Source organism: Pteropus vampyrus, unplaced genomic scaffold (genome assembly GCF_000151845.1).
Source record: "Pteropus vampyrus isolate Shadow unplaced genomic scaffold, Pvam_2.0 Scaffold213, whole genome shotgun sequence".
NCBI lineage: Eukaryota > Metazoa > Chordata > Mammalia > Chiroptera > Pteropodidae > Pteropus > Pteropus vampyrus.
In genome coordinates this window covers 821,595-827,594 of record NW_011888994.1, presented here as the reverse complement: position 1 = coordinate 827,594, position 6,000 = coordinate 821,595, and the positions used below count along the sequence as shown (strand labels likewise).

General features: G+C 37.8%; 1 protein-coding gene across 6 annotated transcripts in view; it reads left to right on the top strand.

Annotated features, from left to right (window-relative positions):
- The window catches only part of ARHGEF28 (Rho guanine nucleotide exchange factor 28), a 272,376-nt gene that overhangs the window by 165,713 nt on the left and 100,663 nt on the right, over positions 1–6,000 (top strand). The window lies entirely within an intron of this gene.

Below are 6,000 nucleotides of genomic sequence, written 5' to 3'. Positions count from 1 at the left end.
TATTAAAAACCCAAGAAGATGGGATTCAGAGAGTTTCTGGCTGGTGAACATGTGGAGTTACTGAGAGTGGTGTTCTCAGAGCATGGAAGCGCTGCCCCCTTTCCCTACACATTGCCCTGTGCATCATTTTCATCGGGCTGTTCCTGAGTTATATCCTTTTATAATAAACTGTAATCTGGTAAGTAAAATGTTTTTCAAGGTCTGCGAGCCCCTCTAGCAAATGAATTGAACCCAAGAGGAAGGTCGTGAGAACATGATTTATAGCTAGTGGTCAGAAGTACAATTAGCAACCTAGACTTGTGACTGGCATCTTGAAGTTCAATCTATAGCCAGTCAGAAGCACAGGTGACAACTTGGACTTGCAGCTGGCATCTAAAGTTGGGAGTGGGAAAGGCAGTTTTGTAAGACCAAACTCTTAACCCATGGAATCCGATGCTAGTGTCAGAATCGTGTTGACTTGTAGGACACCTAGTTGGTGTTCAAGAATTGCTTGGATGTGTAGGACCTGCCCCCATCAAAATACATACATATCTATATATGTGTGTACCTATATACACAACGTGTGTATGAATGTGTATCTATATGATATATATATATACACACACACACACACACACACACACATATACATACACACATATATATATATATGTTAGAACGTGGTCCCAGAACCATTTGAGCAAGGTACTGTAGGTTGTGGTAAAGTTTGACTTGTACTCTGAATGAGATGAGAAGCCACTGGAGAATTTTGGCAAAGGCGTGACATGATTTGATTTCCTCTGTAACAGAATTGATTTATCAACATTGTGGAGAATGGGCTATGGAGGGCAGAAGAGTGGAAGGGAGATAGTAGTCTCGCAATAGTCTAGGCAGGAGATGGTGTTGGCTTCTCCTGGGGTGGCAGTGGAGGTGATGAGAAAAGGTCAGATTCTGGATCTATTCGACTGTGAAAGAGAACAGTCAAGGCAACTCCAAGGAAAGATAGAGTTGCCATTTACTGGGAGGAGCAGGAAGGTGTTTTCTTTTACATCTGTCATGCTTAATGTAGCTGCTGGACAACTCAGTGGAGAGATCAAGGAAGGGGTCTGGGTTCAGGGGAGAGGTCTGGATTGGAGATGAAGATTTGAGAGTCATCACCTTTTAATGGTATGTGATGCCATGTTATTGGCATCCAGGGAATGAGTGGAGCGAGGAAGAGAAAATGAGGTTTGAGGATTGGCCCCAGAGCATTGCAACTTGCCAAAATCCAGAGGATGAGGAAGACTGAGAAGGAAAGGCTGGGAAGAGAGAGAGTGGTGTCCTGGAGGCAAAGAGGGAAAAGGGAGTGATCGACTGCATCAGATGTTGCTGTAGGTCACCTAGGGTGAGACCTGAGCATTGACTACTAAATTCTGTAATGGGAAGGTCATTGGTGACTGTGATGGGCACTGTTTCAGTGGAGTGCCCAGAACTGAACTCTGAAACAAGTCTTATCCATTTTGTGATGGGTGAGACTAAATCTTTCTGCTGTGTTCATAGAATTCTAGATTTAAAACAAAACAATGAATGAATGAATGAATGAATGAATGAATGAATGAATGAAACCAACCTTTCCAGCCATTGTTAAGAAATATCCAGACTCAGAGGACTTCTCCTGAGTGGCACGGGCAAGAGCTTGGCAGCCGGAGTGGGCCAAACCAGGTCAGCAGCAGGTTTGCCGAAGGCTGCCTTAGCCGGGCTTGTTTATGTCTGGGTGTGGGTCCCTTACATAACCAGGGAAGTAGGCCTTTTTCCTTTAGTTACAAGGCTCTTAGCTTCTTGAAGGAGAGTTGGATTTCTTTAAAAATCAGGTTCCCAAAGCCCTAGGCTGGTCCGTGCTATTAACTGTTTCCTGTCAGATTGGGGGCAGTTGTAAATGTCAGAGAAAAAGGAATCATCCACAGCTGCCTTTCTCTCTCTCCCCTCCTGACTAGTACTAATTCCTCTTCACTCTGTGGGAGATGTATGCTTACTTTCAGGAGAGTTGTCTCTCCTCTGTCACTTCATTAGAGCCTCCAGTATAGCAAGGAAGTGCCGATGAAAAGTGCTGCTTCTGGAGTCCTCGTGGAGTTCCACAGATCATATTACAAAGCAATGGGAATAATGGGAGAGGGGCGAGCTGGGGATCCCCACAGAGTTTTTGTTTATCCTCTAGGTGCTCTTCAGTCAGAACCTGGCCCCAGTCCATTTCCTCGTGTTAGAACATGGTAGTTTCTGAAATCCTCCCTTTGTTCTTGAGAAACGGTATCTCTGATGGTCTGACTTTATTCTTTGTTTGTCTTGCTGTTATAGTATCTCTTATTTCATGAGATCTTACCTTTGAGTTGTCGTAGGTAACTCTTATGGGTAGTTTGACTTTGTTTTTTAATTACCATGTTCAGGATGGATTTTTCAAAATTTCTTAACATGAGCTAAATCAGGAATAAAAAGAGTTACAACATTTTAAAGCTTTTTGTGTAGCAAATGGAATGTTTTATGAATAGCAGTTGCCTGGGGTTGGTTTTAAACATGTAAAGTTATAATCATTTTTTTTTGAAGAATTAAAACCACATAAAATAATTAAAACTATATAACCTCATTTAGTTATACAATAATATCAAGCAGTTACGGAGCACTTACTTTTTGTCAGATTATGTTCTAATCTAAAATACAAATCATTTAATCCTTAAGACAATCCTATGAGATTTGGAAAATTGCTATAGCATCTAATAGTCATTGACAGTATAGTGGGATACAGAATTACTTATTTTTTCTTTAACTTTTTTTTTCTGTAGAAACTGTCAAACATATAAAAAAACAACAGAAAACATAGCAGTATGTTATAACAATGGATCTCCATGTATCCATTACCCAATCCCAATATTTATCAACATTCTGCCATATTATTATCCCTGTTTTACAGATAGGAAAGGGAGGTACAGAGAAGTTAAGTAATTTGCCCAAGGTCACACAGCTAGTAGGCGGTGGAGTGGAGTCTTAAATCCAGGCAGCCCAGGGCCCATGCTCTCAACTACTGCAATGCATTGCTCTTCACTAATTTAAAATTTATAGTTATTAGGATGGAAATTGAATTTTAGTTACTTTTATACTGTCTCTGAAATACAGGTTTATCAAATATTAAAAATTAATGCTATCAACAAAACTGTAAGGTTTACTATTTACAAAATAACATTAAGACTAAGAGCTGATTTTCTCATTGCAAATTATTTATATATGCTCATTGGAAAAAAACCTGAAGGACTTTTTTTTCGGCAATAATTTTTCACTTAATTTGTTACTAATGTGGTTACATATGGAAGCAATAAAATTATATATCTTGAAAATCTTGAGATCAATTTAAAAAAAATGAAACCATTGTAGCTTTTTTTTTTGAATATTGCTGAAACACAGTGAAAAAAAAATGATGAAATTAGCCACATTAATATGGGTAGCTGACATTTATTTGAAAGCACTTTTAAAGAGTTCTTTTTTCCAGTGGATCTAAAGTCCATTATTTGCAGTGACTCTCGTTGAGGTTAGTAAGGAGTGGTGGTCTCGTGAGTCTGGTGTAATCTTCTGGTTTGTCAGTGTATGTTTACTTCTAGGTCCTATTATCTTTCAGCGTCTTTTGACAAGTAGAGGCTACAGATGTTCCAAAGAGTTGTAATGAAAAGGACTTTGGGCCAATTTTATAAATAGCTGCAATGAGTAACCCAGCGAATCTACATGGCAGGTTATGGGTGACAGGTCTAGAGAAAAGATGGATTCTCCCTTCTTACTGTTATAGTACTTTTTTGTATAGTCATGCCCCCACCCACAACAAGACTTACTGTCTCAGTGTAATCGTTACCTAATTGACAGGATGATGACACAGTCTAGGCAAGTTTTCCAAAGTGTGGGGTAAATTCTTCTGGCAACTGTCAGTCTTGGAGATGGTACCCCAACCTAACGGTAGGTGACATTGAATTACATAGTAAAGGAGGGATTTCCTTTTCACTTTTCTTTTGACCTTTCTGCTGCTTCAAGGAGAAAGTCAGTTTGGTACCACTGCATCTTTAGCATCTTTAGAATCTTTAGCATCTTTCGAATCCTTCAGAATCTCCCTTTATGACAAAGAGCAGGTATTGTAGATTCTCAGCTTTGATAGGCAACTTTATTTAGTCAGAATGTAGTTTCATCATTTTTTTTTCATTGTTTTAGTATGTACAATTTCTAGTTTTGACAGGGAATCCTGGCTTTCTGTTTACAGTGGGATTAGATATTTCTTTGAAAATTAGTTTAAAAGAAAAAAGGCGAGTCAACCTAAGGACAAGTACTAGAGAATGTAATAATACAGGTGATGTGTAGATATGGAAAAATTATGAATTTGGTAGAGGAACGACAAAATCTTGGGAAATATTGGACTAATATCTGCTGTGGTTAATTTTGTGGAGATCCACAATCTCTTCTATGGGCCAGATTTGTTTTGGAATTCAGAATGTTCAGATCTTTTTGGTATAGTGCTTATGATATATGTAATATGACTACCATAGGAGACACTGGAGCAATACCATCATCAAGCACTGTGATTTTTTTTTTCTAGCAAGATGTATGAATGTTCACACTAAATGGGGTAAATAGAGACTATGCATTGCCCCGTGTGAGTTCAGGTTGTATTTTGCCACCACATTTGTTTTTGAACCAAAATTTAAGAAAGAGAGTTTTGATTTTCAGAACTTTCTGGGTTTCAGAATTGCCGATAAGAGATTATGGATCTGTCTTTGTGAATAAATTATATCATTTTCTAAAACTGATCAAAGTAATCATGCAGAAAACAAATTAGATCACAGCATGGTCAGAATGACCAAAGTAACTCCACCATCTTTGAGTTTATTTTACTGCTTGGGTACGATCTCTTGATAGTTTCTGACCTGCACATGGGGCCAGGTAAATATGTTTGTGGAAGAAAAGCCAAATCCAAAGACTTTTGCCCGTGCATGTGAAAATAGAGGTAGACCCTAGTCTTGTTCATCCTTGAAGGTGAGAGTCAATTTTGCACACAGAGCTCACTCTCTTGGTAGTTAAGAACGTGGCTGTGAGGTGACTGGGCAGTGCATTCACTGGCATCAAACAATTTGGGATAATATGTAATTTGGTTCTATATTTTTAAAGTGAAATTCATCTCAAGATTCAAAATTTTTTAATAAAAATAGATAAAATGAAATTAATCAATTATTTGTAATTGTCTTATTAAATACCTTTTTAGTTCTTAGTCTGGTTATCAATGATATTTTAATTTGGCAGCAATGCAAGTGGTTTAAAAGGGCACAACCAGCCTCCCAAGTGTGATGGCAGACATACCAGATGTTTTATAGTCTGTGAACTTATGACATAAGAGCAGTTAAGCTGGATTAATTACACTTTAGGGGATCATGTTGAGTTATTTATAAATGTTTTCAAACATTCTGTAAAATGACAAATGAGCGAGTATTTTCTTACTTCAGAACATGTTGGAAGGGTTTTGTCAGGTTTTTGGTTTATAACCTTTGGAACATGCTTTTATTTTGTGTAATTAGAATGAAAATGTGAAGTAATTGATCATAAAAGTTATAGTCGTGGCATATTTGTGGGCTTTCTATGTTATATTGCTAACTATTTAAAAGAAGACATTATAGATATAAGAAAGTAATGTTTTACATTTACATTGTATGTTTCCCCAAGAGTATTAATAAAATCTCAGTTGAATGTTCTATGGGGAAGAGGCAGATTTAAATGTAGAATCTGAAGCCAGAGCCATTTGACTCATACAATTCATATATCTTTGTAACTTTTATGTCATCCAGGTCCTTCTATGAAACACTGTTTTTTATTCCCAGTATGTCAGCCCAACAGTTACTAACTTTTAAAAATTTCTGGTTCACTCCCATGGGCTTACTTGGGTTTTATGCTCTGGCTTAGATAAGATGAGTGGTGGGATAAGAGCCACTTCTGATGGACTAGAGACCATATCCCTTTTGTATTCAC